Source organism: Leucopleurus acutus (genome assembly GCF_964270905.1).
Source record: "Leucopleurus acutus genome assembly, chromosome: 4".
Taxonomy (NCBI): domain Eukaryota; kingdom Metazoa; phylum Chordata; class Mammalia; order Artiodactyla; family Delphinidae; genus Leucopleurus; species Leucopleurus acutus.
The window spans coordinates 134,837,387-134,861,425 of NC_139146.1; the positions used below are offsets into that span (position 1 = coordinate 134,837,387).

At 38.7% G+C, this 24,039-nt stretch overlaps 1 protein-coding gene across 6 annotated transcripts in view; it reads left to right on the forward strand.

The window, feature by feature from the left end:
* INPP4B (inositol polyphosphate-4-phosphatase type II B) overlaps window positions 1-24,039 on the forward strand; it is a 583,153-nt gene that overhangs the window by 127,502 nt on the left and 431,612 nt on the right. Inside the window, exon 1 of one of the 6 annotated variants that reach the window (XM_082838507.1) lies at window positions 16,099-16,136. The exons of the other annotated variants lie outside the window; for them this stretch is intronic. The gene's annotated coding sequence lies outside the window, so the exon portion shown is untranslated. Of the gene's footprint in view, window positions 1-16,098; window positions 16,137-24,039 lie in introns of those variants that run through there. 6 annotated transcript variants of the gene reach the window in all.

The following is a 24,039-nucleotide window of genomic DNA, read 5'->3' on the forward strand; positions in this document are numbered from 1 at the left end:
CCACACTCATCCAAGTTTGGCCCCATTCAAGCCTCAGATGGAGGTGTGCTGGGATCTGACTACATATGCTGAAGCCCTAGATGAATGTAGCACGCATGAGTGACATAGGCTGTTTCATTTCTTCTCTCTCCTCTCTCTGGAGTTCAGCATAACCAGGCTCAAGGAGCGATAGAGGAATTCCAGTGGAGTATTTTTAAGGATTCATTTCAGCATTGAGGAAATGGCTCATGACCTTCACCTTAAATCTTTCATTAAAGCAGTATATTTGAGGTCAATCAAAACATATCTTTAGGTAGATGATCTGAGGGTTGTTGACATTTACAACACGGTAGTGTTCATCAAGCCGAAATAATACTTCCACAATTAATCACTAAAAAAACCTCACAATAGGTTTTCTAGATTGTGAATTCTTTTCAAATACCTCTAACTTGATCTGAAAAATTTATCTTATAGATGTAAATTATTGACTAGTATGATCAATAAGGGTGCTTACTATAAACATCAATTTCTATTCTGACTAAGAATTACATTTGGGAACCAGAATTTGGTTTTTAATCTGTAGAAGAGTTGAGGGAAGATGCAAGTTTTTTGTAAAACATCAAGTGTGGCTAGACCTTACACTGGGTGCTTGGGCCAACACAGAAAACACATGAGGTAAAAATCTACAGCTTATTTCAAATACATTAGACAGAAATAATGCTCGGCCTACTTTTTGTGTCAGCAACACATTTTTAAGGTCATAATGACAGACAAGAGCACAAGTGAGATGCAAACTTAACATTTAGAAATTTCATGAAATAGTAATGAAATGCCAAGCTGCAAGAAAAAGAAAAAACAGAGGTTTAAAAAATATTTTCACTAAGTTATTTTATATTATTTGTTAAATTGCATTTAATTCTGTCTTTATGCCCAATACTGTGTTAGGTCTGAGAATGCAGAGATTCCTATAGTCTAGCAGAAGAGGCAGGCATATAAAAAATTACCAAAACAATGCATTTTATCATTAATTCATATATACTTAATCCTTCCTGGGAGTGATCAGGGTGGGGTCTTAGAAGGAAGTGAATGGCATCTTCAGGTAGGTATTGGGATTTTCTAGCCAAATGGGGCAACTTTAAGAAAAAGAGAATATTTGAAAAATTATAGATGAGAAAGAACATGAGGTATCCTGGAAACTCCACACTTATCAGATGAAAAGTAGACTTTTACAGACGGTAATTGGAGGTCACCAATGCCTGGTGTGCCATGTGTATCTACTTCCTTGATAAGACATTATCGTATAACCAGCAGATCAATGGTACCATAGATTTCATTTCCTCATTCAAGTGATTTTACTTGCTGTTTTTGTTTTGTCTTTCTTTATCATGTTTTCCAAACTCAGGTGGTCTTATGAATCATGGCACACATGTGAAGGAGGAGAAGCATGTTAAACCACTTATTCGTATAAAAGTGATTTGTAGTGTGTTTCAAGTTCCGACCAAGGAATAGGTCACATACATAGGAGCAGAGTTTTAGATGTGAGAAGGCAATGCACTTGAGAGATGAGGAAAGTGAAGTTGGAAAAAGTTTTAGCAACCTGCCCAACTGACTTGGCAGCACCTTGCCGGAGGCAGAAAAGAAAATCAATATCATTCCCCCCAACCTTGGTTATTTTACTTGCTTACAGTCAATTCATTGATAATAGAGGGATGGAGTCATCAGGAAACTAGCCTTCCAGGTGCCTTCCAGGTGCTGGGACAGCCACTTCCTATCATACATAGCATTGCCTAGATTCCTTACGTACTGATAGAAGCTGTTTGGTGAAGTTCAGGAAGAGGCATCTTCAGCTCTAGAAATGCCCGGGTGCACTGCTCTATGTGCAGCTAGAAATGCCTGGGTGCACTGCTCTATGTGCAGCTAGAAATGCCTGGGTGCACTGCTCTATGTGCAGCTGCCGCTTCTTTTGACTTGAAAAAAATAACGATTTTTCGACTTAGAGGGAAATAAAATCCTAAATTGTAGAAAGGCAGAAAATGATGATAATATAGTCTTTTGTTAATTTTCAGGTGGTTAATTATCAGTTGAATTAATGGTCATTTATCTTTTCCCTGCTTAGAAATCGTTCAGTTCCGATTTTTAGAAGTTAAAATCAGAAATGCATTCTGAAGTGGAAAGTGGAGAAAAGGAGGGCAGTTAATTACCAAGACATACACAGAAAAGAGATTTAGCAAATCAACTAGCATTGTTTATAGAAATAGTAAATATACGACTTTGTTAGATTAAATGAACCAAGGATTGAATGCCTATTTTCATTCTTATACAGATAACTGGGAAATTTACTTCTATACTATTAATCTGTCAATAATTTTACTTGCCCTTGAAAAAATAGGGCAATTATGATATAACTATATAGTGATGAGACATCTTGGTTCTGATGAATCCTTACTCTGTGGGGAGCGGTGCGGTCAGAGTAGACACCTCCAAATCAGACTTTAAGACAGAGGCCATCCTCACCTATGTCTAAGGTCAGTACTGGATTGGGGACATGATGCATGCTGTAGACATAAAGAGTTTGAGAAAACAATGGGAAATCCACTCGACAGTGTTCCAGAAGGAATTGCAAATACAAGCCTGGAAATCAAAGAAGGGGTGAGTAATTAAACTTAGGAATCTTACTTTTCGGTTGATAGTTGAAGTCTGCAGATTAGATGAGATTTCCATGAAAAAAGAGTATGGAGCGGAAAAAAAGAGGATGATTATAAATTGAACTTGGGATATGTCTACACACAATTTATGGATTTAAGCATTCTTCTTTTCTTTTCTTTATTTATTTTTAAAACATCTTTATTGGAGTATAATTGCTTTACAATGATCTGTTAGTTTCTGCTTTATAACAAAGTGAATCAGCGATACGTACACATATATCCCCATATCTCCTCCCTCTTGTGTCTCCCTCCCTCCCACCCTCCCTATCTCACCCTTCTAGGTGGTCACAAAGCACCGAGCTGATCTCCCTGTGCTATGCGGCTGCTTCCCACTACCTATCTATCTTACATTTGGTAGTGTATATATGTCCATGCCACTCTCTCACTTTGTCCCAGCTTACCCTTCCCCCTCCCCTTGTCCTCAAGTCCATATTCTACATCTGCATCTTTATTTCTGTCCTGCCTCTAGGTTCTTCAGAACCTTTTTTTTTTTTAGATTCCATATATATGTGCTAACATACAGTATTTGTTTTTCTCTTTCTGACTTACTTCACTTTGTAGGACACACTCTAGGTCCATCCACCCCACTAAAAATAACTCACATTTGTTTCATTTCATGGCTGAGTAATATTCCATTGTCTATATGTGCCATATCTTCTTTATCCATTCATCTGTCGATGGACACTTAGGTTGCTTCCATGTCCTGGCTATTTTAAATAGAGCTGCAATGAACATTGTGGTACATGACTCTTTGAATTACGGTTTTCTCAGGGTATATGCCCAGTAGTGGGATTGCTGGGTCGTATGGTACTTCTATTTTTAGTTTTTTAAGGAACCTCCATACTGTTCTCCATAGTGGCTGTATCAATTTACATTCCCACCAACAGTGCAAGAGGGTTCCCTTTTCTCCACACCCTCTCCAGCATTTACTGTTTGTAGATTTTTTGATGATGGCCATTCTGACTAGTGTGAGGTGATACCTCATTGCAGTTTTGATTTTTATTTCTCTAATGATTACTGATGTTGAGCATTCTTTCATGTGCTTGTTGTCAGTCTGTATATCTTCTTTGGAGAAATGTCTATTTAGATCTTCTGCCCATTTTGGGTAGGGTTGTTTGTTTTTCGATATTGAGCTGCATGAGCTGCTTGTAAATTTTGGAGATTAATCCTTTGCCAGTTGCTTCATTTGCAAATATTTTCTCCCATTCTGAGGGTTGTCTTTTCATCTTGTTTATGGTTTCCTTTGCTGTGCAAAAGCTTTTAAGTTTCATTAGGTCCCATTTGTTTATTTTTGTTTTTATTTCCATGTCTCTAGGAGGTGGGTCAAAAAGGATCTTGCTGTGATTTATGTCATAGAGTGTTCTGCCTATGTTTTCCTCTAAGACTTTTATAGTGTCTGGCCTTACATTTAGGTCTTTAATCCATTTTGAGTTTATTTTTGCGTATGGTGTTAGGGAGACTTCTAATTTCATTCTTTTTCAGGTAGCTGTCCAGTTTTCCCATCACAGCCTCTTCAATAAGCTGTCTTTTCAAAAAGACAGCTTATTGAAGAGGCTGTCTTTTCTCCATTGTAAATTCTTTTTTTTTTTTTTTTTTTTTTTTGCGGTACGCGGGCCTCTCACTGTTGTGGCCTCTCCCGTTGCGGAGCACAGGCTCCGGACGCACAGGCTCAGCGGCCATGGCTCACTGGCCCAGCCGCTCCGCGGCATGTGGGATCTTCCTGGACCGGGGCACGAACCCGTGTCCCCTGCATCGGCAGGCGGACTCTCAACCACTGCGCCACCAGGGAAGCCCTTCCATTGTAAATTCTTGCCTCCTTTATCAAAGATAAGGTGACCATATGGGCGTGGGTTTATCTTTGGGCATCCTATCCTGTTCCATTGATCTATATGTCTGTTTTTGTGCCAGTACCATACTGTCTTGATTACTGGAGCTTTGTAGCATAGTCTGAAGTGTGGGAGCCTGATTCCTCCAGCTCCATTTTTCTTTCTCAAGATTTCTTTGGCTACTCAGGGTCTTTTGTGTTTCCATACAAATTGTGAAATTTTTTGTTCTAGTTCTGTGATAAATGCCATTGGTAGTTCTATAGCAATTGCACTGAATCTGTAGATTACTTTGGGTAGTATAGTCATTTTCACAATGTTGATTCTTTCAATCCAAGAACATGGTATACCTCTCCATCTGTTTGTATCATCTCTAACTTCTTTCATCAGTGTCTTATAGTTTTCTATATACAGGTCTTTTGTCTCCTTAGGTAGGTTTATTCCTAGGTATTTTATTCTTTTTTTTGCAATGGTAAATGAGAGTGTTTCCTTAATTTCTCTTTCAGATTTTTCATCATTAGTGTGTAGGAATGCCAGAGATTTCTGTGCATTAATTTTGTATCCTTCTACTTTACCAAATTCATTGATTCACTAGTTTTCTACTTTACCAAATTCATTGATTTCACTAGTTTTCTGGTAGCATCTTTAGGATTCTCTATGTATAGTATCATGTCATCTGCAAACAGTGACAGCTTTACTTCTTTTTTGATTTGGATTCTTTTTATTTCTTTTTCTTCTCTGATGGCTGTGGCTAAAGCTTCCAAAACTATGTTGAATAATACTGGTGAGAGTGGGCAACCTTGTCTTGTTCCTGATCTTAGTGGAAATGGTTTCAGGTTTTCACCTTTGAGAACAATCTTGGCTGTGGGTTTGTCATATATGGCCTTTATTATGTTGAGGTAAGTCCCCTCTCTGCCTACTTTCTGGAGAGTTTTTATCATAAATGGGTGTTGAATTTTGTTGAAAGCTTTTTCTGCATCTATTGAGTTGATCATATGGTTTTTTCCTTCAATTTGTTAATATGGTTTATCTCATTGATTGATTTGCGTATATTGAAGAATCCTTGCATTCCTGGAATAAACCCCACTTGATTATGGTGTATGATCCTTTTAATGTGCTGTTGTATTCTGTTTGCTAGTATTTTGTTGAGGATTTTTGCATCTATGTTCATCAATGATATTGGCCTTTAGTTTTCTTTCTTTGTGACATCGTTGTCTGGTTTTGGTATCAGGGTGATGGTGGCCTCATAGAATGAGTTTGGGAGTATTCCTCCCTCTGCTATATTTTGGAAGAGTTTGGGAAGGACAGGCATTAGCTCTTCTCTAATTGTTTGATAGAATTCGCCTGTGAAACCATCTGGTCCCAGGCTTTTATTTTTTGGGAGATTTTTAATCACAGTCTCAACTTCAGTACTTGTGATTGGTCTGTTTATATTTTCTGTTTCTTCCTGGTTCAGTCTTGTAAGGTTGTGCTTTTCTAAGAATTTGTTCATTTCTTCCAGGTGGTCCATTTTGTTGGCATAGAGTTGATTGTAGTAATCTCTCATGATCCTTTTTATTTCTTAAGTGTCAGTTGTTACTTCTCCTTTTTCATTTCTGATTCTATTGATTTGAGTCTTCTCCCTTATTTTCTTGATGAGTCTGGCATCTTTTATCAATTTTGTTTATCAATTTTGTTTATCTTCTCAAAGAACCAGCTTTTAGTTTTATTGATCTTTGCTATTTTTTCCTTCATTTCTTTTTCATTTATTTCTGATTTGATCTTTATGATTTCTTTCCTTCTACTAACTTTGGGTTTTTTTTGTTCTTCTTTCTCTAATTGCTTTAGGTGCAAGGTTAGGTTGTTTATTCGAGATGTTTCCTGTTTCTTAACGTAGGATTGTATAGCTATAAACTTCCCTCTTAGAACTGCTTTTGCTGCATCCCATAGGTTTTGGGTCATCGTGTTTTCATTGTCATTTGTTTCTCGGTATTTTTTGATTTCCTCTTTGATTTCTTCAGTGATCTCTTGGTTATTTAGTAGTTTATTGTTTAGCGTCCATGTGTTTGTATTTTTTACAGATTTTTTCCTGTAATTGATATCTAGTCTCATAGTGTTGTGGTTGTAAAAGGTACTTTATCTGATTTCAATTTTCTTAAATTTACCAAGGCTTGATTTGTGACCCAAGATATGATGTATCCTGAAGAGTGTTCATGAGCACTTGAGAAGAAAGTGTATTTTGTTGTTTTTTGATGGAATGTCCTATAAATATCAATTAAGTCCATCTTGCTTAATGTATCATTTAAAGCTTGTGTTTCCTTATTTATTTCCATATTGGTTTATCTGTCCATTGGTGAAAGTGGGGTGTTAAAGTCCCCTACTATGATTGTGTTCCTGTCGATTTCCCCTTTTATGGATGTTAGCATTTTCCTCATGTATTGTAGTGCTCCTATTTTGGGTGCATAAATTTTTACAATTGTTATATCTTCTTCTTGGATTGGTCCCTTGATCATTATGTAGTGTCCTTCTTTGCCTCTTGTAGTAATCTTTATTTTAAAGTCTATTTTGTCTGATATGAGAATCACTACTCCAGCTTTCTTTTGATTTCCATTTGAATGGAGTATCTTTTTCCATCCCCTCACTTTCAGTTTGTATGTGTCCCTAGGTCTGAAGTGGGTCTCTTGTAGACAGCATATATAGGGGTCTTGTTTTTGTATCCATTCAGCCAGTCTGTGTCTTTTGGTTGGAGCATTTAATCCTCTTACATTTAAGGTAATTATCGATATGTATGTTCCTATTACATTTTCTTCATTGTTTTGGGTTTGTTATTGTAGGTCTTTTCCTTCTCTTGTGTTTCCTGCCTAGAGAAGTTCCTTTAGCATTTGTTGTAAAACTGGTTTGGTGGTGCTGAATTCTCTTAGCCTTTGCTTGTCTGTAACGGTTTTAATTTCTTCATTGAATCTGAATGAGATTCTTGCTGGGTACAGTAATCTTGGTTATAGGTTTTTCTCTTTCATCACTTTAAATATGTCCTGCCAGTCCCTTCTGGCTTGCAGAGGTTGTGCTGAAAGATCTGCTGTTAACCTTATGGGGATTCCCTTTTATGTTATTTGTTGTTTTTCCCTTGCTGCTTTTAATATTTTTTCATTGTATTTAATTTTTGATAGTTTGATTAATATGTATGTTGGTGTGTTTCTCCTTGGATTTATCCTGTATAGGACTCTCTGCGCTTCCTGGGCTTGACTATTTCCTTTTCCATATTAGGGAAGTTGTCTACTATAATCTCTTCAAATATTTTCTCAGTCCCTTTCTTTTTCTCTTCTCCTTCTGGGGACCCTGTAATTCGAATGTTGGTGCACTTAATGTTGTCCAGAGATCTCTGAGACTGTCCTCAATTCTTTTCATTCTTTTTTCTTTATTCTTCTCTGCGTTAGTTATTTCCACTCTTTTATCTTCCAGGTCACTTGTCCATTCTTCTGCCTCAGTTTTCTGCTTTGATTCCTTCAAGAGAAATTTTAATTTCATTTATCGTGCTGTTCATAATTGTTTGTTTGCTCTTTAGTTCTTCTAGGTCCTTGTTAAACGTTTCTTGAATTTTCTTCATTCTATTTCCAGGATTTTAGATCATCTTTACTCTTATTACTCTGAATTCTTTTACAGGTAGATTGCCTCTTTCCCCTTCATTTGTTTGGTCTGATCTGTTTTTACCTTGCTCCTTCATCTGTTGTGCTTTTCTCTGTCTTCTCATTTTGCCTGACTTACTGTGTCTGGGGTCTCTTTTTGCAGGCTGCAGGCTCATAGTTCCCGTTGTTTTTGGTGTCTGCCCCCAGTGGCTAAGGTTGGTTCAGTGGGTTTTGTAGGCTTTCTGGTGGAGGGGACAGTGCCTGTGTTCTGGTAGATGAGGCTGGATCTTGTCTTTCTGGTGGACAAGACCATGTCCGGTGGTGTGTTTTGTGCCTGTGGCCTTATTATGATTTTAGGCAGCCTCTCTGCTAATGAGTGGGGCTGTGTTCCTGTCTTGCTACATTTTTAGTATAGGGTGTCCAGCACTGTAGCTTGCTGGTTGTTGAATGGAGCTGGTCTTAGCATTGGGATGGAGATCTCTGGGAGAGCTTTCGCCGTTTGGTATTACATGGAGCCGGGAGGTCTCTGGTGGACCGATCTCCTGAAGTCGGCTCTTCCACCTCAGAGGCACAGCCCTGACACCTGGCTGGAGCTCCAAGACCCTGTCAGCCACACGGCTCAGAAGAAATGGGAGAAAGAAAGAAAGAGAGAAAGAAAGAAAGGAAGGAAGGAAGGAAGGGAGGGAGGGAGGGAGGGAGGAAGGGAGGGAGGGAGGGAGAGAGGAAGGGAGGGAGGGAGGGAGGGAGGAAGGAAGGGAGGGAGAAAGGAAGAAAGAGAGGAAGAAAGAAAGAAAAGAAAGTTATTAAAAGAAAAAAAATTACTAAAAAGAAAAAAGTTAAAAATAATAACAAAAAAGAAAGAAAGAAAGAAGAGAGCAACCACACCGAAAAAGAAATCCACCAATGATAACAAGTTCTAAAAACTATACAAAAAAAAAAACAAAAAACGGACAGAACCCTAGGACAAACTGTAAAAGCAAAACTGTACAGACAAGTCACACGAAGACGCATATACATACACACTCACAAAAAGAGAAAGGGGAAAAAGATATATATATCTATATATTAAAAAAAAGGAAGAGAGCAACCAAATCAATAAACAAATCTACCAGTGATAATAAACTCTAAATACTAAACTAAGATAAACACAAAACCAGAAACAAATCAGATGCAGAAAGCAAACACCACCAAGTCTACAGTTCCTCCCAAGGTCCACCACCTCAATTTTGGGCTGATTCCTTGTCTATTCAGGTATTCCACAGATGCAGGGTAAATCAAGTTGATTGTGGAGATCTAATCCACTATTCCTGAGGCTGCTGGGAGGGATTTCCCTTTCTCTTCTTTGTTCACACAGCTCCCGGGGTTCAGCTTTGGATTTGGTCCCGCCTCTGCGTGTACGTCGCCGTCTGGCATCTGTTCTTTGCCCAGACAACAGGGGGTTAAAGGAGCGACTGATTGGGGGCTCTGGCTCACTCAGGCCGGGGGGAGGGAGGGGTACGTTATGTGGGGCGAGCCTGCTGTGGCAGAGACTGCCGTGACATTACAACAGCTTGGGGCGCGCCGTGGGTTCTCCCGGGGAAGTTGTCCCTGGATCACCAGACCCTGGCAGTGGCAGGCTGCACAGGCTCCCGGGAGGGGAGGTGTAGATAGTTACCTGTGTTTGCAAACAGGCTTCTTGGTGGCTGCGGCAGCAGCCTTAGCATCTCATGCCCGTCTCTGGGGTCCGCGCTTATAGCCGTGGCTCGCACCCATCTCTGGAACTCGTTTAGGCAGTGCTCTGAATCCCCTCTCCTCGTGCACCCTGAAACAATTGTCTCTTGCCTCTTAGGCAGGTCCAGACTTTTTCCCGGACTCCCTCCCGGCTAGCTGTGGCGCACTAGCCCCCTTCAGGCTGTGTTCACGCCGCCAACACCTCTCCCTGCGCTCCGACCGAAGCCCGAGCCTCAGCTCCCAGCCCCACCCGCCCCGGCGGGTGAGCAGACAAGCCTCTCGGGCTGGTGAGTGCTGGTCAGCACCAATCCTCTGTGAGGGAATCTCTCTGCTTTGCCCTCCGCACCCCTGTTGCTGTGCTCCCCTCCGCGGCTCCGAAGCTTCCCCGCTCTGCCACCCGCAGTCTCCTCCCGCGAAGGGGCTTCCTAGTGTGTGGAAACTTTTCCTCCTTCACAGCTCCCCCCACAAGGTGCAGGTCCCGTCCCTATTCTTTTGTCTCTGTTTTTTCTTTTTTCTTTTGCCCTACCCAGGTACGTGGGGAGTTTCTTGCCTTTTGGGAAGTCTGAGGTGTTCTGCCAGCGTTCAGTAGGTGTCATGTAGGAGCTGTTCCTCATGTAGATGTATTTCTAATGTATTTGTGGGGAGGAAGGTGATCTCCACGTCTTACTTCTCTGCCATCTTGAGGTTCCCCCCTCTTCTTATTATTATAACAATTACAGTTTATGGAGCCACTGCTATGTGCCAGGCACTTTGTGTGGATTAGCTCATTCAATCCTCAGAGCCCTAAGTTGTAAATGATATTATTAGCCCTGTGTTAGAGATAAGGGAATTGTTAGAGCTCAATTCCTTTTCTTGCCTTTCTTCTTCATAAATCAAGAAAAGCAGCCATGGCAAAGCAAACTGCTCACTTCTGTTACACTGCCATACAACTCGCTCTCATTTATGTCCAGATTCTCCTAAGAAGAGGCAAGAGATCAGCGTGCGCACAGAATAGGTAGTGGTTTGCCTGAAATACGGGAAGTCCTTTCTCGGAATTTTGTTTTTGCTTAAATGACGAAATTGTTGACATTTATCTGGAAGTAAGAAAAACAGATTTACCCTGCTCTGTGTAGGTGGATGAACTAAACTCTCCCTCAGCTTTTCTCTGTCTCTGAGTTGTTACTTAATTCAAGGGACGTCATTAGGCAGCAGACAAAAGATGCGATTCTAGGTGCTCAGCGACTTCTGTTGAATCATCAACTGATTCATGATGTTTCCAGTGTTTGGCATTGCTCAGCAAATTGTGCATGAATATAGTCAGCTGTACCGTCTCTTAAGATGGTATGTGTTCCTTTTGATAATGCATGAAAATGGATGTTCTTTCAGATACTTTAATATGAACGTAAGACTGGAAAACACTAGAGAATGAACTCTGACTTCCTCAGGGGATGCATTTGAAGGACAAATGGTATTGTTTTCAGTAACCAATAAATTGTGCTGTACCTGTGAAAGAGAGTACAGCAGATGCTGTACTTACCCTTCAATAATTCTAGAAATGCATATAGGTTTCCTGTCTCAGGCTAAAAATCCTAAAAGGAAATTTGAGAGAGCTGTAGAATAAGGAATTTTAATGAATTGAAATCTGATAACATTCTATAGTTTTTGCATCCTTTGGTCTCTTTCATCCCATGATATCCATATATAAATATAAATAAATTTTTATATATATATATATATATATATATATGCATGTATATATAATCATAGTATAACATTTGAAATTATTTTTGATGACTTGTATTTACAAATGTATGTCACTCAGTATGGACTTGGTTATGCTAGAGAAATGAACAACTTCAACTTGTAAAGGCTTAAAAGAGCAAAGGCATACTTCTCACTCAAGATGTGTGTCCACAAGGGGTTGACTGGGGCTCTCATCCATGTCTTTACAATTAGAGGCCCAGAATGAAGGTGTTTTTACCATCTGCAGCAACACAAGTGCAACAGCAGTGGGAAACAAACACTGCAAATCGTGCACTAGCTGTTAGAGCTTCTATACCAAAGTGATACCCACAGCTTCTGACATTTCATTGGCCAAAGCAAGTTCACAGTCATGCCGTGATAATAAATGCAATCCTACCGGGTGCGCAGAAAGGAAAAAAAAAGTGAAAATATTTGATGACTGGCACTGATGATTACCACAGTAGCTCTGCTTCTAGCTGTGGGTTCAAAGAGGCACATGTGGGATTCAGAAGTTCATGAGTTGTCACAGCTTTTAAAGGTGGGTCATATTCCTGCTGATTCTTATGAACACATTATTTCATCTGTTCAAGCATTTTGCTAATAAGGTCAGGTGAAATTTTTATTACATTTTTAGCCCTGCTTCACCTCGCTTTGCTCCTGAAAATCAAACTGATTAAGTCTAGTCTTTTGAAAAGTACAATATGGGAATTGGGGAGGGTGATTGGGAATGGATTTCCTCCTTCTTAAAAATGTCAAAAATAATTCTTACTACGTCCATGGGAAGTTGTTGGGTCAACCTGTACTAAAGCTCGATATTGTTATTAGTATTTGTTTTTTTCAGAAGTATTTTCGTACATTTTAGAATCCAGGGAAGCCTTGGTTTCTATTTGTTAAAAATCAAGACAACTGGTTGAAAGCTTATTGCTTTGAGTCTCTAGCCCAGATAAAAATCAGACAAAAAGCCACTGTACAGTCCCTCTAGAAGGATGTGTCGGTTTGTCCTACACTGACTTGAGAGCAGACTGTCTTTTGAGTAGAGCCTTATGATTGCTGCAGAGCAGTGAGAACGTTTGTCTTGTATATATATTCATACAACCAAAATTGAGCTCATTCAAATTGTGAGACTGCCGATATATTTACAATACGTGTTGAACATGGACCTCCAAAGATAAAAGGGTGAATAGCCCCAGAATTTGGACACTGTAGCACTGAAATGATTTTCGGATTCACTTATTTTTTGGGGCTGTGTTTTTGACATGTGTTTCATTTGCTTTCTAAGCCAGTTAGTTAGTGACATCTGGATCTCTTTTTAGCACTGCTATAAAAAAACAAAAACAAAACCTTAATACTTACCATTAGAGTTTACAGCTGCTGAGGTACAGCAAAGCAAAACTGTAAGGTTTGCAAAGCCCTCGAGGCAGTAGGTCAACAGAAAAATGGCCTTTGAGTAAAATCAAAAGATCTGAATTTACCAAGCCTCTTTTCCTCCAGATATCCATTTCACAATCACAGTTGGTTATTTAAATATTTAGATGTCTAAATATATCAGTTTTACTCAAGTATTTTGATATCTTCCATTTTAACTCTTTGCTAATTTTTGGCAAACTTTTCTTTTGTGAATAATTTGTATATACTTGTTATTCACCAAATAGTTACTGAGTGCCCATCTTACTCTAGAGCAGACTGGTGTGGGTCCCTCCCTCTCGAAGCTTGCCATCTGGTAAGGGAGATGCATAACTGCCCAGCTTAGTGTAATGTTGCTGTCTTCGTAAAGTGCTAGGAGCTAGAGGAACATGGGGTGGTTAGAGCATAAAACGGAGATTTGACCTCGATGGGGTGAAGCAGGGTGGTCAGGGAAATGTTCCCGGAAAAAGTAAAGCAGAATGGCTAGAGACCTGAAGGATAAAGAGGAGCTAAGAGGGCTTCCCTGGTGGCGCAGTGGTTGAGAGTCCGCCTGCCGATGCAGGGGACACGGGTTCGTGCCCCGGTCCGGGAGGATCCCACGTGCCGCAGAGCGGCTGGGCCCGTGAGCCATGGCCGCTGAGCCTGCGCGTCTGGAGCCTGTGTTCCGCAACGGGAGAGGCCACAACAGTGAGAGGCCCGTGTACCGCAAAAAAAAAAAAAGAGGAGCTAAGAGAGTATGGGAATAAAGAGTGTCCTGATGGGGGACAGCCTGTGCAAAGATCTTGGAACAGCTGGGAGCAGAGCTAGTCCAGGAAAGGACAGAGCCAAAGCAATGAGAGCAGAAGGGTCTCCCTGGCTGAAGAGGATGGAGAAGCTAATCACAGGCATCTGCAGGTCCCCAGTGGTTTTTCATTATCCTGTGAACCTTTGGAAGCCTTTATAAGTTTTTAAGTCAAGGGAAAATATTATGTGATTTGAGTTTTGGAAAAGATCAGTCTAACTGCTCTGCAGAGAAGGATCAGAGCTGGGCAAGACTGATGCAGAGATCAGGTGGGAGAACATTGTTACCCCCAGGCTGCAGGTGACTCTAGCTTGGACCAGGATGGTGACGGTGGTGCCAATGGAGACAAGTGGATGTATCTAATAATAATTAGAAAATAAAATTAACACGGTGATAAATTGAAAATAGAAATTGGACATCTATAACAGTTTTCTGATGTCTTTTCTCAGTGCAGCCTGACTCAGGATTTAATGTCTGACTGTGGAAACAAAAGTAAATTAAAACAAAAATATTACTTACTTAAAAGGTTCTCATGTATTAAAAAGTAGATGAATAATATATGTGCTTAATAATTCTATTCAGCTTAATCAATGCTTTAATATCAATATCTTGAAAAGAAACTGAAAAACAGGGCTTTGTAGACGGCACTAGCAAATTATGGCTCCTTTGTGGAGAAACAGTCCACCTCTGATTAGTGTCTTGGTTTATTTGGTAGAATGCTTACCTGTTAGCCTGAGGCTGTGGAATTGACAGCAAATGTGACCTTCACACAGGCTTGTTAAAAACTCTACTTGGGAAATTTTATTCTGTTCAGAGAAGGACAGGGCCATTTTACTCAAGTGTGGATTAGATAACAATAAATCACATTGTAATAATGTTGAAAGCGACATCATCAACTTGGACTCATAAAAGGGAAATTACTTCTCATAGACTACACAGATGTACAGAAGCAGCTACATATGCCAGACTTGCCTAATACCATTCAAGGTTTTGATGCTAGGTAAGCATGGTTTGCTTGTGTAAGATTCATCTTTCTTCTAACTAATATCCAAAGATTTTCCTAAGTCATGGAATTAATTTTCCAAGAAGACCTATTCATTCTGGTACAAAAATCCTTCCTTCCTTCTTTCCTCCATCTCTCCTCTCTTCTGGTTTTGAAGAGTAATCACTTTTCTTGGTAGTGATCCTTTCACATCCAAATCATCTAATCCATCAGTGTATCTATTGACTTTATTTTCAAATTCTATCTAGAATCCAGACAGTTCTCAGTACCTCCACCATTACAGTTCTAATCCAGATCAGCATCATCTCCTTCCTATGTTATTTCAATGACTTCCTGACTACTCTTGAGGCTTTTAGCCTTGACCCTGGGGTTATATTCTCCCCACATTAGTCAGTGACCCCTTAAATGTAACCCGTATTATAACACTTCTATAAGTAAATGTCCCTGTGGCTGTCCATCTCAGAGCAAGGGCTATGTCCTTCTCACAGTCCTTGGGACACTACCTTATCTGCACTTTAGCTCTCTCTCTCTCTGACCTCATCTCCTCCTCTCCTTCTCCCCAGCCACACACTGGCCCCCTTGCTGTCTCTCAGACATTCCAAGCATACTCCCACACAAAGGCCTCTTCAGTTGCTATTTTCAGTGCCTGAATGTTCTTCCAGATATCATGATTTCTTCCTTCCTTTTATTCATGGATCAACTCAATCAATTGTCTCATCAGAGAGGCCTTTGCTGACCACCTTATGTAAAAACAGCACCTCTTACATCACTCTCAGTTACTTTCTCCTGCCTTTTCTTTGTTGTGCATATCCTTCTCCTAACACATATGTGCATATTTGTTTAGTTGTTTATTCTATTTCTCCTTCCACTGGAATGTAAGCTCTCAGCGTTGGGACTGTGCCTTTTGTTCAGCTCAGTATCCCTAGCATTATAATAGTGCCTCATACCAGCAGGTGCTCAGTCATATTTGGTTTAAAGGATAAATATTGTTATAGTCCATGTTTTCTACAAACTGGAAGAGGTAAAGAACTGATTATCTCCTCGAGACTGTGCAAGGAACACATTCCTGCTAACACTCTGTTTTTAGGACTTCTGATTTCCAGGACTCTAATAAAATACATTTGCATTATTTTAAGACGCTAAATTTGTGGTAATTTGTTTCAATGGCAATAGGAAATGAGTGAGCCTCATGAGCTAAGATGCAGCCTCATAATCCTTTTCAACTCAGTGCCCCTGCTGTCTGTGGAGGGGAGTTGGCATAGCTGGTGGTCATTAGTATTGTTTACTGCATATTTCTGGATTTCCTTTTAGGTATATGGCAGAATTGTGTGTCCCTGAATTAGGTGTGGCCATGTGGCTTTCTTAGGAAGATGACTAGCAAGTAGGAGTCGCATATGTAACTTCCAGGTAAACTTTATAAGCCTTTGCAAATTTTGCCATCCCCCTATTTTTCTTGTTATTGTGAGTGTAGAATCTTGATGTACTCTTGATGTGATGTAATCTTGATGTGAGCCTGGTTTCCTGAGGAAACCATGAGCACATTCCCTCAGCCTACACCAGTGGACTTGTAGTGTGAATAAGAAATAAATCATTTTGTTCAAGCTGCTGAGATTCTGGCATTACTGGTAAAACAGCAAAATCTAGCCCAGTGGTTCTCAAATGTTTTGGTCTTAGGATCCTTCAGCACTCTTAAAATGTATTGAGGAACTCAGAAAACTTTTATGTGGATTATATCTTTCAATATAGATCATGCTGGGAATTAAAGAGACATTCTTAAATAATTCATTTATAGGTAACAATGTAAATATTTTTAATAAAAAAACTATTTTTCAAATAAAAATAATTTCATGAGATGAGATATGCCTTTATACATATCTGTAAATATTTTCAGTGTTTGGCTTAATAGAAATTGGCTGGATTCTCATATCTGCTTCCACAGCAGTAAGACTGTTGCCATTTGTGGTTGTGGTTGAAGTACATGGAGAAGATCCAGCCTCACATAGTTACACAGTTGAAAATGAAGAAGTATGTTAACACCCTTTACAGACAGCTGTGGATATTCTCCTTTTACACCACATTAGAACTCTGTAAGTAGTAGTTTCTTAAAGGTTGATTGCAAGGTAGAACTGAAACCGTATTAATGAACTTTTTATACTGTTCCGTGAACTTCATTGGTCTCTCCTGCACTTTAAATGGTTACCTCCATGATTCTTAAAAGGATCAGTTGGTCATTTGAAAAACATTGGCTCCTTGAGTTTCACAGCTCTTTTGAACGTTAACACATTTCCGTACACAATATCAAACCCAACATTCTTTAATATTGCTGCCAGAATCTTTAGCAAAGGTTTTATATATATTGAGAAACTGGTAAGACACTGTTGCCAGATACAAGTTGTCCAAAATTCTAGCATTCATTTAAATATTTGAGTTCTATGGCATATTGAGTATCAACACTGTTTTCCTTGAATTGACAAAACTGACTTTGTTCATTTTCTAGAAATACTCAATTCTGCAAATATCTAAAAAAATACCCAATCCCGAATCATTAAAGTTTGTTTGTTAATGATTCTTCCAAGTAAAAATGGTCTGTAAAGAAAAGAGAAGCTAGTTCACCTTGCAGTGCAAAGTGTCACGCAAGTGTTTTTCCCAGAGATGACCATTGTGGGTGGCAGCTTCTGATTTAACTCTTGATGATCCCAGCCCCTGGGGGTTCATACTCTTGTGTAATTCCCTTCCCTCAAGTGTGGGATGGGCTAAGTAATTTGCTTATAACAAATAGAATATGGCAAAAGTGAGAAGGTGCCGCTTCTGTTTTTGGATCACAAAAGACTGTGATTTCCATCTTGCTGGGCTTTTCTCTCTCTTGTTTCTTCTCCAGGGCTTGCCCTCATGGAGAGGGCAACCTGGCAAGGAACGGAGAGTGGCCTCCAGACAATAACCAGTAGGGAACCGAGGTCCTCAGTCCAAAATCCCTCAAACAGCTGAATCCTCCCTACAACCATGAGTGAGGTTGGAAGTGGATCCCTCCGCAGTTAGAGCTTGAGATGCCTGTGGCCCCAGTTGGCACCTTAATCGCAGCCTGGTAAGAAACGTGGGCCAGAGGACCCGGCAAAGCAGTCCATGAGTTCCTGACCCACAGAAACTAAGATAAGTGTATATCATTTTAAGCTGCTAAATCTTAGGGTAATTTGTTACACAGCAGCAGGTAATGAGTACAACTATCTATTTCATTACATAGTAGAAATGCTTTATTTATATCTTCAGTTTCTGTCATATAGTATATTCAGGTTTGTACTTAAGTGCCAAGACTTAACAGAATTACAGTTTTTTACTACTTCATCAATGATTTTCTTAAGTAAAACTGACATTTTGGTGAATGATGGTGCGTGAAATATGCACTAGTCCAGGTTGTCTCTACTGCCTTGATTTGTTCTAAGCGCAAGTAATTTTACCCACCATTGTATCTGTACCATCAGTGCAAATGCCAACCTAGCACGGACCAACACAATGAAAAAGACAAAAAATGAAAATGATAAATAATAGAGTGAGAATTGTTTTGACTCCACAGAACTCTTGAAATGTTTCCCGGGACTTCTAGGGATCTGTGGATTATGCTTTCAGAACTTCTGATATAGACTATCCCTATTGTTACATCAGATGAATTGTTAATTACTATCCCTAGTCAATATTTTACAGCATAGTAATGTTGCCAAGAAGAAAGGCAAAGAACAGTTCTCTTCATTTAAATAAGAAAAGTGGTTTTTATTAAGATTTTTTTTTTTTTTTTTTTTTTTGGGGGATGTGGGCCTCTCACTGTTGTGGCCTCTCCCGTTGTGGAGCACAGCCTCTGGACTTGCAGGCTCCTCGGCCATGGCTCATGGGCCCAGCCGCTCCGCAGCATGTGGGATCTTCCCGAACCGGGGCACGAACCCGTGTCCCCTGCCTCGGCAGGCGGACTCTCAACCACTGCGCCACCAGGGAAGCCCCAAGTTTTGAAATCCTCATGGAGTATATGCACGTGGTTGCCTCTGCCTATCAATTCAGGGCTGCTGAAACATTGCCTCACTTCATTGTTCACTATCCTAGTCCCAGATTATAACATAACGTAACATAACAAGAAAAGTTTTGACTCTCACTGTTACTTGCTGCTGTTGATATTGTTATCTTATTTCTTAACTATCAAGAAAGCCATTGTCCATATGTTTTTGTGTGTTCGTTTGTGGGTGTGTGTGTTTGTTTTTGCTTTTGTATGAATTCTATAAATAGAAATCTGGTACAAGTTTGAATAAGATTTACAAATATTTCCACGTACATATTTCATTTGTGTCATTATTACTAACATTGGTACTGTAATGAATAATACTTATTTCCTTATGATAGGGAATTTAGGAAATACATGGGCAATTTAGGAAACACAATATTAATGGGCAATTTCAACTGTATAACTTGCTTTCAGAATTCTAGTTGTGGTTCTAGATAAACACCCAAGTAATTAATTTTATTGTGAAGAAAGGCACATCACAAAGGAAGCAGTATTCCACTATCCAAAATACTGAAAAATGTAGGTTAATTTTATTTTTCAGGGTAGGTTAATTTTGCTTCTGTTGTTAAATATGCTATATAGAGTGTTAATAAAATATATTTTTTATTGGTCTGGGTTTTACATACTATCCCATATGTTTTATAGATTTTAAGATCACATGTTATGTTTGCATGCAATATACAAATTATAAAGTAAAAGGAAAAACACATAAAGAAACACACAGGAATTACCTTGTATTTATAAATAATAGGAGTGACATGTTTCAAGTTCCTGAAGATTGATTTCGTTTTACTAAATCTGGATTCCCAGATATTACAAGCCAGTCAGCACTAGTTTAAAATGCAGGTGATATTCCCAGGTGCGTCCTGCTCCAGAGAATGCCACGGTAGATTTACCTGTCTCAAAGGTCTACACAGGTGATCCTTGTCACCACGGTTGAGCTGATCCTTGCAGCTGGAATTGACACATTTTATGGCCAAAATGAATACACTGGTCTGGTCTCTGATAAGCTATTGTAATGAGACCTCTTATTATTTATTACCTCTGTCTCTATCAAAGAATCAATAAAACTCCCTGAAAGACACATGGAGAAATCTGAAAATTGGTAAATGTTTTCTGTGGCTGACTACTACTCACCTCTTTTTTCACACTTACACCTATTGGATTCAAGATGAAATTAGTTTTGAAAATAAAAGTGCTCTTCAATAGTATAGACCCAGCATGTTCTTTGCAGGCTTCTGTGTTTTGGGGGCCAGAGAAGGGTCACTAGATATACATATATTGATAACTGTTTTATATTTAATGGCCAGGGATTCCTACGATTAAAAGCCGTGTTCTAGGCTATTACTGTCTTCATTTATTATATATAAAGCTCTATAACGTACATGGTATTTAATGTTAGATGAAACTGTGCCAGACACGTTGCATCCTCCAAGCCGAAAGCAGGAGAAGAGCACTGCAGGAGGGAGACGGGGGGCAGGATGGAGAGTGATTAAGGGTTGCACACTTGACATGGCTTTGCCGAGTAGGTGGACTGCAAGGAGAACTTGAAAGCTGAGAAATGATTCTGAGATCGGGAAGCCATTAAGTAAAACCAAACCAATAACTGGAAGCAAGCAAAGGCATCAGGAAAGGAGAATTTCAGCCTTTTAAGTAAGAAATCTGCATCTTCAGCTCTGACATTTCCTTGGGCACCTTGTTCACCTGATTTCTCAGCATCACCTGTGGCTCATCAGGTTCTAAACCAGTGGGTCTCAAACTTGAGCGAGCATCAGAATCACCTGAGGGGTGGAGGGGATTGTTAAAATGCGGGTTACTGGGCCACGTGTCAGTCAGAGTGGCTGAACCAGTAGGTTTGGGATCTTGAATTTGCATCTCTCATAAATTCTCAGAACTACTGCTGCTGCTGGAACCACATTTTGAGAACCTCTGTCCTAAACTAGTATCTTCAGTTCCTCTTATATCTTTCCCTCCAAGCCTCAGCTTAGAGTCATGTCCGAATCTCACCCTTATAGTCAGACAATACCCCAGTTCTATCTTTCCTGTCCTAGAAATTTCTTTCGGATTTGTTTACCTTTTCCGTCTTATAGCTACCAACCTAATCAGATACTTCTACCACTCCTGCTATTACTAGCAACTACAGAACTACAATTACTACTGTTAACTTCTTTGAATACCTACTATATTCAAGAAAATATGCTAACCACTTTTAAATATTTTATCTCATTAAATAATACTATTAGATAATTTGTATTATCCCCATTCCCAAGTGAAGAAATTCCTTTGCAGAAAGATTAACTTGTAGTGTTACAGAAGGGATAAAAATGAACATCTGTCTGACACCAAAACCTTTATGTCCATCCAGTATTCAGCCCTTACCTGAAGACTACTTCCTTCATGCGGTGCCTCGTGTATAATTGTCAGTGTGGTAGTGAATCCTCTCCCTTCTCTCAACTACTAATGATCCCCTCTGTGTTACAAAGATTTCATATATGATGAGGTGGCATCAAAAATCAGTACGGAAGAGAAAGATTTATCAAGAGATGTCACTGGGACAATTAAATGCCTGTATGACACAACACACAAATAAATAGCCATGGAACACAATCCTCAATGAGAAAAATAAAACTGAAAATTTTGGAAGAAAACATGACATCAAAGTACAAACTTTATAAAATTGATAAGCATAAAAACTTGTCAAAATACAACCAAAGAAATAATTAAAAAAATGAAAATTAAACCATAAATCAGGGAACTTATTCATGGTGAATTTGAAGTATTAGTTTAGGAAATATATAATCAACTCTGTCAAATCTTCCCACTTCACAAAAGAGGAAAGACAGATGGCCAAGGTCGTTATGAAAATATGTTCAGATTTCAAAAATAATAAGGGAAATTAACATTGTATATCAGCACATTGTAAGTTCATACACATCAGATTAATATAAAGTAATGTCTGAATGTCTGCAGATGAGTCCCTGGGAATTCCTGCAGTGCATTGGTTGGTGTGTAACTTAGTTCATTTACTTTGGAGAGAAGTTTGAAACATTGACTAAAGTTAATAATGGAGGTACCTATGACTTATTAATTCTATTTGTAGGCATATCCTCTAGAACATCTCTTCAACAGAAACACAAAGATATATGTACAAGAATGTTCACCACAATGTTGGTTATGCTAGGAAAACATTGGGAACAAGCCACATGTCCTTAGTAGGTTATTGGATAATTAATTTTTGTGGTCTATACAAAGAACAAAATTCCTCGGTTAAAATATACGAGGTTAACCTGTATGTGATATCATGGATCTGTCTCATAAACATAATGTCAAATAAAATTAGTACCTCACAGCATGTACAAAAATGATACTATTTTTGTAAATTTAAAACATACAGAAATCCTATGTATTACTCATGGATACAAACATCTGAGTTAAAGTAAATATATGGACGAGAATATCCACCAATTTCAGGATGATGGTAACCTATGGGGAAGGAAGGAGGAAAAGAGGGATGGGGGTGGCCTTAATTGCGTAAGTAACCTTTTATTATTATTTAGATAAAAAAATCTGAACCAAATATAGCAAAATACTAATGCTTGTTAAATTAATGAGGCAAATACTTGTGTTTTTTTGTCTTCATTTATGAAATTTTCATAATCAAAAGAACATTTTAACAATGTTGAAAATTTTTTGAATATTCTGGTTTAATCAAAGTACAATCATTTTATTTGCTGCAAAACTTTTCAGTCATTAATATGCTAATAGACATTGTGAATTGCCAACACGGTAATGTTTTATGAAATATTTCCCAAATGTATTTGACCATGGAAGCCTTTTTTTTTTTAAAAAAAAAGTAAAACATCTATTAACATCTCATGGATCTTTTGGGAAACACTGTTACATATCATAGCACTTAATTTTTCCTAATTGTTTCACGTAATTTAACTTGATTTCTATGGTTATATTTCCATCTCCTTAATGTCAGAGCCTAAGTCTTATTCCTTTTAGCTAGGCATCAAATGGACATACAAGTAATACTTTGATAGCTTGTTTGATTTTTCTGAGAGATTATTGTGCAGGTCATTATACTCAATGTAGGTTTTGGAGGGGAGGAAATAGTTAAAGTATTCCTTGCATACAGTTTAACATGGAAATAAAAACAAAACTCAAGAACACAAAGATCAACATAAAGATAGCAGTACTTTTCAAACAAATGGAGAATATTGATCCCAAAACATTGCCAGAATTGATTTCTGAACACTTTTCTTCCTTTATTTTTTATCTCATTCAACAGATATTATAAAATTAAATGAAGAGAAATGATAGCTTTGAATATATAAAAAATAGATACAATCCAATGCATAGGAATTTTCAGAATTAAATCATCAATGATTTCTCAGGGTAAAATAACTCAATCCTTTTGAATTTATATTGAGCATAAATCCACTCACAATTTTATTAAATAATTAGTTCATTTAAAGATTTGTAAATACTAGGTATGTCTTAAATTCCTTGATTCACAAAGATATAATTTTAACACAACAATAAATAAAATTGATTAAGCACAAATTCATTGACTTATACTTCTGTCCCTCACAAGAGAGTAAACCTCTCTTTTGAAGCTTTGAAGCTAGGCATTGACTTCTCCTCTCTAGCTATGAAAGTCTTAGATGTCATCTTTTCCCCATAGAAGACTGTTTGCCTGCATTGAAAATCTATTATTTTCTGTAGCCACCTTCATTAATTATTTCAGCTAGATCTTCTGGGTAACCTGCTGCAGCTTCTGCATCAGCACTTGCTGCTTCACTTTGCACTTGGATGTTATGGAGACGGCTTCATTCCTTAGATGTCAGGAACCAACCTCTGCTGGCTTCAGACTTTTCTTCTGCAGCTTCCTCACCTCTCTCAGCCTTCAAAAATTGAAGAGAGTTAGGGACTTGCAGTGGATTAGGCTTTGGCTTAAGGGAATGTTGTGAACTGGTTTGATTTTTTTATCCAGATGACTGAAACTTTCTTCATATCAGCAATAAAGGTGTTTTGCTTTCTTATCACTGTGTGTTCACCAGAGTAGCACTTTTAATTTCCTTCAAGAACTTTTCCTTTGCATTTATAACTTGGCAACTTATAATTTGGTGCAAGAGGCTTACCTTTCAGCCTATCTTGGCTTTCAGTATGCCTTTCCCACTAAGCTTAATCATTTCTAGCTTATGATTCAAAGTGAAAGGTGTGTGACTCTTTCACTTGAACACTTAAAGGCCATTGTAAGAT